We start from the raw sequence: 12312 nt of genomic DNA, 5'->3' as shown, positions 1-12312 counted from the left end.
TTTGTTTACATTAAAAGGGAGGCTATACTACAGAGATGGAAACTTTGCATTGGTATGGATTTTGGTCTATTGATACAAATTTAAGGTCAATTTTGTTATACTGTGTATATGTATTTCTGCTTTTGATTAAGGTATTGTGTTTGTGCAGCTCATTTAAAAATGCAATGTATAAATAAGACATATAAGTTAGTAGATAATCATCTATAATAGTCAGTTTTGTGGTCATGTTAGTTAGGTTTTCTAGATATATAGAGATATATTTCAGCTAGATAGGTATTCTTCAAATCTTTCAGAGACTTAAAGAATATGGCACTTAAATATTTTAAGAATTTAGAACTTTTTATGACATGAGACACATCTGCTCCTGGCAGCACCAATTACTTCAAGAGAAAGATGGGTGTCAAAGAGACTCTTTATGGAGTTTGCTAGCCATTTGGGCAAGAAATTGCTCTTGCCTGGACTACTTGATGCTATGCAGTATAAACTGGACATGCAGGACCCACAGAGAACAGACTGTTGAAGTGCATAAAAGTAAGACCATCCTTCAGAGTTTCTGCTTCATGAAAGAGTCTGCTAGACATTCTGCTGGACACAGAAGAAAGTAACTGACACACTGCCAATATAGGCAGAACTGTCTTTGATATTTCCTGCTTCATGGAAAAGTCTGCCAGATACTATGGGCCTTTAGGCTGATGATGGATGCTCTAATGACACAGAAGAACACTGAATGACTGTCCAGGCAGCGAGATGTCTCTGTCAATTCTAGAGCTTTGGAAGTTGTCTACAACGCACTGCCTGTTTACTTAGGTAATATTATATCCTACTGGAGTCTTTGATGGACTTAAAGAACAGATAGTTATAGTTATAGTTTTTGTTAGTTATGATAAAAGATAAAGTAGATATAAATATTGTGACTGTAATTCTTGCTTGATAACTGTTTTACATATGTAACTTTACTATGTTAAAGTTAAAACTTTTCTTTTTATTTAAAAACAAAAGGGGAGGCGATGTGGGATTCCCCTCTGTATGCTGCGAATACCATTGGTTAGTAAAGAAACTGGCTTAGGCCTGCGCAGGGCAGGGGAAAATTAAGCTGAATGCTTGGAAGAAGAAGGCAGAGTCAGAGAGAAGCCATGTAGCCCCACCCGAGACTGACACTGTAACTTTACCCAGTAAGCCACAACCATGTGGTGATACACAGATTAATGGAAATGGGCTAGTTTAAAATATAAGAATTATTCAGGAATACACTTAAGCAATTGGCCAAACAGTATTACAAATAATATGATTTCTGTGTGATTATTTCAGGACCGAGCAGCTGGGAACTAACTAGTGGCCTCCTACTACACAAGGTTGCAAAATAGATTCTTTTTCCTCCTTTCTGCTTGGTGCTGAAATTCAGTTTGCCAGCTTAGAGTTCAGATTCCATAGTCACCTCTCTCCTCTCATTCTTCTCCCTGTACTCTTGTATGACATCTGAGATTGGCGTAGGTGTGGAATTATGGTCTATGTGACACCAAGAAATGGCCCGATGAGGAGATTCTACAGTTGCTTTCTGATCCAACTTGTCTGTCCTTATGGGTGTTTTAGTTCTAACATGTAGACAGAAGTTTCTTTCCTGCCCAGTCCTGCAGACTTTCAATCTCAATGAAACACAGAGGCTTATATTAATTATAAACTATTTGGCCAATGACTTATGTATATTCCTAGCTAGCTCTTATACCTTAAATTAACCTACTTCTATTAATCTGTATATTGTCACAAAGCTGTGTCTTACTGGTAAGGTTCTGATGTCTTTCTCCTTCGACAACTACATGGTGTTTCTTTGACTTTGCCTGCTCTCTCTCTCTATTTATCTGTTCAGATTTCCTGCCTGGCTTTATTGTGCTAAGCCATTGTCCAAAACAAGTTTATTATCAACCAATAAAAATAGCACATATATATTAAGACATACTACATGACTATCAGCTCTGGGGACCTGCACCTGCTGGTGTTGTACCTCCCTTTGTCTTTAATCATCTGTGTATTACAGACCAAATTTGAGTCATCTCTACCCCTAACTTTCTCCTGGTCCAGTGCACGCTTCTATGTCACTCTTGGATACTAATGTTTAACTGTTTAACTCCCAAGATGCCTTGTCATGTGCTGGAGATTTTGAAATTTAAGGTAGGTGTATCAGTTCACTCTCTGTTTTTCTACTCTATAGAAATGTGTGGTTGAGGGACTTCTCCCAGTTTTATGTAGCCTTATTGAATCAACCCCTGAGTAGCAGGCCTGGTATTTCTTAACTGACCTGCTGATTGAGAACAGAATTAAGTACAGGAGGGTTGGTGAGATGGCTCAATGAGTAAAGATGCTTGCTATCAAGCCTGATGATTTGAGTTTCATACCTGGAACCATACTTGTAGTAAGCAGAAAATTGTTTCCAGTGAGTTGTCCTTGCTCTTCATGCTTGTGCTGTGTGGCACATGTCCTGCTCTATAGGTAGATAGATAGATAGATATAGATGATATGATAGATAGATATAGATGACAGGTGGATAGACAGACAGATAGGTGACGGATAGATAGATAGATAGATAGATAGGTAGATAGATGATAGATAGTTGGATAGATAGAGGGATAAAGAGATGGATGAATAGATAGATAGACAGACAGACAGATAGATGGATAAATATAAAGACAGATAGACAAATAGATAGATGGATAGACAGATAGATAGATGGATAGATAAAAAGATAGATAGGTGATAGATAGATTATATAGACAGACAGACAGACAGACAGACAGACAGAAAGAGAGAGTGGATAAATAAATAAGTAAATAGGGTTTTGGGGGGAATTATTGCCAAACTCCTTTTTTCCCTGTATGCACAGGCTTGAAACTTTCTTTCTGTGAATTTGTTTGCGTAGTCCCACATTCTTCTCTACTCCTTGTTTCGAATTTTTCGAACTTTGCTTTTTATTAATTAAGCCAAACTTAATAGTCTCCAACTCACCAGAATATTCTCACACAAAAACCAAGCCAACATAAACTATTGTGTCATTCAAGTGCCTAGCTACTGCTGTGAAGACCACTGTGGAAACAAAATCTCAAAATTTGACATTGTTTTCTTATTAATTTGCTTTGTATGTACTCTCCTAGGTATGAAAATGTCAACTACATTTTAGTTTGTTTCAGGTAACTTAATATTGAAATGTAACACACACATGGAGAAGCAGACACACAGAAACAATGAAGGGTACCTAGTTACAAAGGTGAGTGAGCCAATATTCCCACCAAGAAACAAAACATTACCAGTACCCTAGAAACTCAGTAGACGTTTCCCCCCAGACATCACTTTACTTTGAACAGAACCATTTATCTTGCGTCTAGTATGGTAATGCATCCTGTATTGCAACTTACATAAATGAAAGCATAGAGGATACATTTTGTGTTTAGTTTGCTAAGTGTACTATTAAAACTGTGAGAATTATACACATTGCTATTGTACCAGCAATTTGTTCATTTCCACCACTGTATATTGCATTGTGTGTTTATTTCACTGTGTACTTACTTACTTTGTTGTTGATGGATAATTAAGTCATTTTCAATAGGGATTATTGCAAACAATACTCTGTTTATTCTTTGAAATTTGATTTGACATTAAGTGTATACATTCAAGTTTCCACTGGGTAAACTTTTAAGGTAAAACCATCATTTTACTTGTTTAGTCAGTATGCTTTATTTTTATGACATAAAATGCTTTCTGCCTCAATGTCTTGTCTTTCTTTAATGCCTTCTCCACAGTGTCTATGGGATATTGTTTCCAAAAAATCCTACCCAAACCCACTCATTTTATTCTTAAATCACTTCCATTGTATTATTGCTTTGGGAATTAATCTCAAACTACTGCCGTGCACGGTCCACAGAGCCTTCTGTAACTTGGCATCCGCTTTTCTCATGTTTCACCTTTTATTCAAGCTAAACCTTGTTCACTTTTCCCTCAGGCCTCCTTCATACATGGCTTCCTTTCCAGTAAACACCGTTTCTTGCCGTCTTGTGCTCTTCTGCCTTTTAAGATCTCACCATTGCTGTGCCTGATGAAGTCCATCTGACTGTTCCAGTCATAGCTTGTCATTGTTGAGATAACACCGAAATCCGAATTGTCAGATGGAGAGCATCCTGCAAACAGCAGCGTTCGAGTGAAACATGATTTTAGGACATGTGGTGGAACCTCTGAGGGTCTAAGTGATACCTTGTGATAGTATTTATACAGTTGGTACCATTTCCATTCTGGGGTATTACCTTATATTTTCATTAAATAGACAGTTGTAGTGAAATACGTTTTTTTTTTTCTGATTGAAATCTTCAGATTTTTTTTATATTTACAAATTTTATTTTTTTATCTCAAAAATACATATAAATGAAAAGCTGCTCTCCAAATGTGACAGGCCTTTGCCTATCATATGGTATTATCTCTATCACAAACACTGTCATATGAAAATCAGCACACAACTCCGAAACACACCATTTACAGGCACACATACTGTAATGAGCTCCTTTCTACTTACACAGACTGCAGGTGGGAAGTTCAGAAGCTGGGCTGCCCTTGCTTTCCATCTTTGGGAAGTAAATACAAACCCATGTCAAAGATGGAACCAAGATGTGGAAGCTACACAAGCTCCTTTAGACACACTACACACACACACACACACACACACACACACACGCCCTGAGGCCACAGCAAGGCCTTGCTACAAAGTCAACGCCAGGGTGTTTCTCAAAGAGAGGAAAGAGATAACATTTGAATAAAAATGCAAAGCTGAAGAAAAAGAACAGATAATCAAAACAGTTATACTGCTGAGCGGTGGTGGCGCACACCTTGGCTTTAATGCTGGCAGGGGCAGGCGGATCTCTGTGAGTTCCTAGTTCCAGGACAGCTAGGGCTGTTACAGAGAAACCCTGCCTCAAAAAAAAAAAAAACAAAAAATGGTTATGTCTGTTTCCTGGGGAAATCGGGAACCCTCGTAGGACGCAGCTCCACAACCCAGTGCAGGACAGACACCAGCACCCGATGGTAGAAGCCGTGACCTCCCCACACAGTCATGTCTATACAGGCGTCTCAAAGTGTCTGTTTAGCTTAGACAGTCAATAATGAGGCCATGTGGTAAACTGTCACTTCCAAAAAATGAAGCGCAAAATCAACCTCTATGACTCAAGAGCTGATCCAGGTCAAAGCTTTGGTATATGCTGGAGGTTGTTTTGGTGACAACCAAAGCTTACTAAGATTCCCTGCTCTAGGATTTGTTCCCAAAACAAAACTCCTGGTCCACAAAGCTCAACGACATATAAATAAGAAACTGTACAAAAAGAACAAACAAGCCACGATCCCATCCAAGGGCTTAGTTTCCTGTGCAGCAGTTCGGAAGGCACCCACTACAGCCACACACTTTGACCAAAACTCGACATGCTGTAATTGGTGAGACTGTTCTGAAAACAAGCGCCCACAGGCAGGCAGCTGCTGTGTCAAGTTCAACAAAATACGAAGTGAGAGTTCTCATACTGCAACACAAGCTGGGCAGCAACAGAGGAAAGACTTAAGGCAAGAAGAGGCGCTGGAGAGTCAAGCCCACGGCCTCCAGCAGGAACAGTTTCTAATAGTGGGGGTGCTTCTCAGTTGCTAGCTGTCAGACACCATTTCCTCCTCCTCGTCATCCTCATCTTCCTTCCTGTCTAGTTCAGAGGTGTCTGAAGACTCATGGAGCAAGACATATTCTCTGCTACTGAACCCAAATTTAAGGACATCTTTTTCTTTCAGTTCGTAGTATCTCTGTGGCTCAATACGCTTGTTGTTCAAGAAGGTTCCATTGCCTGAGCCGAGGCCAATGATGTAGGGTTTCACCCTCCGACCAACTGTGCCATCAGCACGCGTGTACTCCACAAGCCGGTACTGGAAGACTGCATGCTGCTTGGAGCAAGAGGGATGGTCGATGGGAATGTGGCGATGCGGAGATGTCTACCCAGAAGGTAAGCACTCTGCCGATGGATGTACATGACTGGAAGTACCTCATCATTTTTAAAGGGGTAGAGACGCCACCATTTTTTGGGGATCCGGGCTTCTGGCGGCTCACTGTACTTAATAACCACACCCCGGAAGGTATTGGTGTCCTCAAGAAGTGCCCCAGAAAGTTCAAAGCTTGGTTTTTCTTTAACAGGCACCTCTTTGCTCCTGTTACCGGCAGGGCGAGGGATCACCTCCTGAGCCTCATTGCCAGCACCTTCATTCTGCTGGCGATGCTCCCGGCGCCTGGCATTATGAAAGTCCCTCTCTTCTTCCTGGGCCTGCAGAATCTGGCTGTCTCGGTCCAGACCCTGCCCACTGACAGGCCTCTCACCAGAGCTCCTCCTTTGGCGGGAATGGCCCCGGTGCCGGTCTCGCTCACTGTTACGAGCTCTCCTTTGTTCCTGTTCCGATGGCTCCCGGTGCTGCCGATCCTCTCGTCCTCTCCGTGGATGGTCCTCGCGTTCCTGCTTCACTTTAACCGTGGCGTGGTGGGGACTCCGGCTTCTCTTAGTCCGTGGAGACTTGCTTCTTCTCCCTGAGGACTTGTTTTTCTTTTTGGCTGGGGACCGGCTCGCTCCCCGGCCTTGACTCCCGTGGTGGCCGCCGCGGCCTGGCTCAGCGGCGGGCGGGGACCGGTTAGCGGCTGGGGCTTCGGGTCGGCGGTGCGCGACAGGTTCGGAGCTCAGACGCTCCTGTTTCACCACTACGGTCGCCAGCGCGTCGTCCGTCTGGTGTTGCCGTCGGCCGCTTCGCTCCGGTTCCGTTCGCTCTTCCCCTCCTTCATCCTGCGGCCGGGCCGAGAGCCACTTGCACGGTCCGTTGAGCCACTCGAGCCAAAGGAAGTGCAAATCTTCAGATTTTTATAACGGCAAATCAATCCCACACCAGTTATGTTTTAAGGGGTTATTTATTTTGGGGGGTAAAACTTACATACTCCATAAACCGTCAGGAAGGGAGCCTAGTCGCTGGAGCAGGAGCCGGGAGCAGGAGCCGGGACCAAGAGGCCCGAGAAGAGCTCTGTGGCTCTTTTTAAAAGAGAAATATACCACGCCCCAGTGGGCTGGTATTTCAGCGGCTATTGGCTGACGGAGCAGCACCGTGGGCTCGTACTTCAGCGACTATTGGCTGAAGCAGCGGAAGATACTCCCGCAGCATTTTTAATAATAAACCACCTGGAAAAATCAAACAACACATCACCAAGAAGAGTTCTCCCAGAGAAAATGCCAAAGGGTAATTGATTATTGTATTTTCACGATGGTTGATAGTGTCACCTCTTCTCAGGGGTTTGCTTATGAGATTTTCCTCCTCTTCTGGGAGTCTATTATCTGCAGACCTCCCAATAATCCCTCCCTTCCTCACCATCTCATGTAAGCAAGGCTGGCTATCTTAACCCAGCTGTCCCTTCTGTGTTTCTGGAGTTTCCCATCTCCTATGTTATCCTCAATACTATGAATCCCATGAAAATGTTGTTTGTATACGATTTCCTTATGACTGTAGACCTAGGCTAGCACCTAGTTTGTGATGCTTTAAAGAACAACGGTGTGTGTGAACTGCTGAGCTGCTCAATCCTGTCTGTTCCCTTAAACTAATGTCATTTGGTTTGCTCAGTCTATGTGGACACGTTGCTTTGAGAAGGAAGTTGAGAGCTAGCTAACCCTGATGGATGAATTCTAGCATAGCATAAAGAAAAAGATTCATAGACTTCTTGTGTAGAGGGCCGCAACCACACTCTCCACCATAGATGGCGCTGCACCGCCAGGTGAGCTAGAAAGCTCACATGTGTTGGTATTTTCCACTACTCCCAAGGTTTCACCTGGGACTGGGAGCAGTTGACCAATCCAAGAATGACACGTCCAGAGCGGGGTCTGTTTCCTTTATAAGGGATGGGTTCCATCTTATCTGGGTCTCCGCCATGTGGCTTATGCTCTAGCTCCCAAGAGACATAAAGCTTTTCTGCAGAAGGATCCTATGTGTACCGCGTGGTTCTTGCTGGCGAGAGGAAGCGCGGGACATCTGGTGCTGATACCCGGGAAAAAGAAGAACTTTGCACCACCGGAGACCCCTTGGACACAAGGAGGATTCAGAACTGCAGGGTGTTTGCTCAGAGAGGTACGACTATTCTTGGACTTTTCGGTTTTGGGCTTGACTTGTCTCCACCTTGGAAAGATTTTGTAGAGGCCTTGGTACTTCTTAGCAGTTCTCTTATCACTTTGAAATTGCTTAGAAGATAAATCCTGCCAGGCTGTTGTTGCAGACGGACAAAATGTATTGGAGGAAGTCCAGGATAGCATATCAGAAACTGAGTGCAGTGAGAGGTTAGGCGCGCCTGTAAGAAAAGGAAGTAAGGAAAAAGAACCCCCCGGTGGAATGGGGGAGACTGAAAAGGAAATAAGAAAAAAGGACTCCCCGGTGGTTCTAAGAATGGGGGAGACTGACCTACAAGGTCAAAAGCTTTATGTTACAGTGGTTTCAGACCAGCAAGTCTGCTTCTGAGTTCTGCTTTACTCCGTGCACTAGTTTGGACTCGGAATGAATGCAACTGCGGCTGGAGGGTGGCTGGGGCGGAGCATTGCTGAGTGGCTATGGTGGGGGGCACGTCGCGCCGGCTCAGTTGGTGCCTGGCCTGGAGGGTATCACAGCAGTACCGAGAATGAGAACGGTGCCACAAGCTGCCAGGTCAGAAGGCTTGCAATGTGCCTGAAACTGTGAGGGGCTCTGAGGCTGGAGTGGCTTCTGTTCCGCTTGGCTGAGCTGAGCTGTGCTGATCCTAGGTAACAAAGGCATAGCCTGGGGCAACGGGCGGGGCGAACAATGCTGGCTACTAGCCCGAGAGATTTTCCATCTGAATAAGGAACTGAAGAGATAGCATAGGGGTTAAGAATGCTGCCTGCTCTTCCAAGGGTCGTGAGTTCAATTCCCCAGTGACCACATGGCAGCTTACAACTATTTGGTTTTAAATCTAATGTTTCAGGATCCACAGGGAGGTAGATGCAAAAAGCCCTTAGATTTTTAAAGTGATTGGGTCGTTGGCTGGGTCTGTGAGAGTTTGTTTACAGCTGCTTTTGCTGTGGCACAGGTGTTGAGAGTTGGCTAGTAGGAAAGCGGCCCTGTTCGCTGCCTCTCCCATTGGCCCCTTGAGCCGCAGCGGCTCTGGCGCGGACCTTGAGATGTTGCTGCCTGTGCCGCCTCGGTCTGAGTGTCGGCTCCCGCCGAGAATTGTCTTTGTATCTTGCAGGAGAATTTTGATGATTTGCTGTCCTCCTTGAGATGGTCCATCGTGACAATCAACTCCACGCGAGTGGACATAAGCTTGGCCGAAGAATTCCAGTCCTGGATCGTGTCCTTCATCCCCTACTTCAAAGAGTGGGTGGGGGTGGAAATGTTTTGGAACAGTCCTATGCTATGGATTAGTGTTTTTTCCTCTGGATGGTCTGCTGACTCAAATCCCAAAATCGTAGGGACAAAGTGGTTATTGCACAAGCGTTGGCTGCCCTGGAACAGGGGGCCTCTACTGATGTGTGGTTATCTATGTTAAAGCAGTAAGGTTTAAGCCAACCAGCTCCTGCACCCCTAGGACTGTGGTCCATTGCACAGGGTGGAGTGCTTGACTTAGCTAGCCCTGAAGGTTGTCGAGCTGAAGAGCATCGCACAGAGAATGACCCTCTCTGAGAGATAAGTCGCTCTGCTTAAGGGTTTCCTGCCATATATTCCCTTTCCCAGAAAATTGGCAGAGGGCAGGCCGGATAGGTTCCAGGTGTCATGAGCCTAGGGACAGATTCTGTGTAAGCCCATTTTAATGTTTTCATTTTGGGAAGTGCGACCTCTATCTTTACCTTCCTAGGGAGTTGCCTTTCTGCAAAGAAGTAAAATTAGGGGGAGATGTAGAGGGCCGCAACCACACTCTCCACCATAGATGGCGCTGCACCGCCAGGTGAGCTAGAAAGCTCACATGTGTTGGTATTTTCCACTACTCCCAAGGTTTCACCTGGGACTGGGAGCAGTTGACCAATCCAAGAATGACACGTCCAGAGCGGGGTCTGTTTCCTTTATAAGGGATGGGTTCCATCTTATCTGGGTCTCCGCCATGTGGCTTATGCTCTAGCTCCCAAGAGACATAAAGCTTTTCTGCAGAAGGATCCTATGTGTACCGCGTGGTTCTTGCTGGCGAGAGGAAGCGCGGGACATTCTTGTACAAATCTTATCATAACAATTAGATTTCATGCTCGCATCAAATCTAAGGCATAATGTATGTCTTTGCCCTTTCCAGAGATGTTTCATTATAGTCTCCGGCACACTTATGCTGCGTTTCTTTCCCTGTTTCATTACTCTGGTTTCTGTCAGTCACTCCATGTTCTTATTTCGTACCCACATTTGCTTATGGTTTGTAGTTCTCTCATATTAAAATAATTGTTTTTGTTCATTAGCTTTTGGCACTTCACAGAAAGAATTTAAAAGAGATTGAAACACTAAGCTTCTTGTTACAGCAATAATTAGAAGTTCAGTGGCAGCTTTGTACTCCATGACTGAACTCCAGTTACCCAGGAGGTTGACTGATAAGATTATAATTAAAGACTGCTAACCCTGATAAGATGATAGGCACTGGAAGTTTCAAAAGTTTGCCAAAGCAGCTCAGACGAGAAGAGATGTATTCTCTCCTACTGATGTTTCAAACAGTACTTCACAGAAACACAGTTCTTGGAATCAATGGCAACTAAGTCAGTGTGAGAGCTCATATTTTCCCCAAACTAAATCACTATTCCTCAAGAGAATACGGGATGTTCTACCACCACGTGGCTTATTTTGATTGAGATTTGACTGTATTTCTTGAGCTATGGATGGATAGTGCTAATCTTTCTCTGCTGCATGCATTGTATTCTAAATGATGCTAAATCTTTGTTCAGTTGTGTGTATAATCTCATTTGATTTTCACCAAATATGAATATGCCGTTCATGTAATCAGTTGACCTCTATATCCAATTGTCTAGTTTTATTAGTAGCAACTAGCAACTAAAGGAGTGTTATTTAGTATTTAGAATGTAGTTTTAATTATAAATGCAATATAGATACTGAAATTATATGGAAATGACGTGGTCATATAGATGCTTTAGAACAAACTATTAACTTTATATAATTATCATGATACTATCATAATAATTAAAAATTTTTACAAAGCAAAGCCAGGTCTTTGATGCTGTTTTTGGATTCTCAGGTAGTGACATCTACTGGTTTGAGAAATATTAGTTTACTCTTCTAATGCTTACACCAGTGACTCTCAAAGTCTGACCCCGAATAAAAGCATCTATGTGACTGGAGGACATAGAAGTACAATTCCTGAGCTGTGGGTATAACTCAGTGGTAGAGAACGTAGCATGAATGATGTCTTGGGTTCTATCCTAAGCATTAACAGAAAAGAAATTCCTCAGCTGTACTATCAGTTGATTGAACCCAGAACTTCAGAAATAGAGCTCAGCTTTTGCTTCAGTTTCTACATATTTTGAATATACCTGGAAACAGTGTCTTAAGCTATTGAGAATGTTTCTTTTTAGTTGTTTCCTAGAATTTTCATATGAATTAGTGTTTATAGCATAAATCATTAAAATATTTTTAAACTATCAACCATATAGCAAGGAAAACCTCTTATAAACAATTCTTTAAAGAGGGGATGAGGAAGATCAGATTCGGGCTACTCAAAGCCTGGAGTGTAGGCTCCGTGAATCGTCCCCCTAATTTACCTATGACGATCAATTGATCCAGAAGACAGTGGATGCAAAACCACAGATAGCATGTCCTCAAAAAACAACATGGAAGCAGGATCAGGGGTTAATGATCAGTATTTATGAACAAAGCAAGCCTGAATTCTGAACCAGTTGGAGACAATAAGTTGGTTCTTTTCTGTTGCCATGGAGACTTATTTGGACTAGATAAGACCTGTGATTGTGAGAGGGCAAATTGCTAGTACTCTTAAAATTTCAGTGTCCTGATAATTATGGTTTTGAGTGCTATGTTGAGGGTTATTTTCTGACATTGTATTGAAGAATATACCAGAATCTAAAGACTGCAGCCATCTGGCTCTCCCCTAATCATTTGGGGGTCAGAATAAGTTTAATTTCTCAAGGGAGGTTTGCCTGCCTTTATAAGGACACAGAAAAGATTTCTCTTTTTGTGTTCCAGAGCATCCTGAACTCATTCCATCATACATTCTTCTTCACCTAACATAACATGAGGACTCTGAGAGTTCATGTCTTATAAATTTACAAAGTACTATTT

The 12312-nt window shown here is 43.0% G+C and overlaps 1 pseudogene; it reads right to left on the bottom strand.

The window, feature by feature from the left end:
* Positions 1 to 4354: 4354 nt before the first annotated feature.
* On the bottom strand, positions 4355 to 6844 carry LOC148118892 (smad nuclear-interacting protein 1 pseudogene; annotated as a pseudogene).
* Positions 6845 to 12312: the final 5468 nt, after the last annotated feature.

Source organism: Myodes glareolus, chromosome 19 (genome assembly GCF_982192425.1).
Source record: "Myodes glareolus chromosome 19, mMyoGla1.1, whole genome shotgun sequence".
Lineage (NCBI taxonomy): Eukaryota > Metazoa > Chordata > Mammalia > Rodentia > Cricetidae > Myodes > Myodes glareolus.
This window is presented reverse-complemented; position numbering and strand designations above follow the sequence as displayed.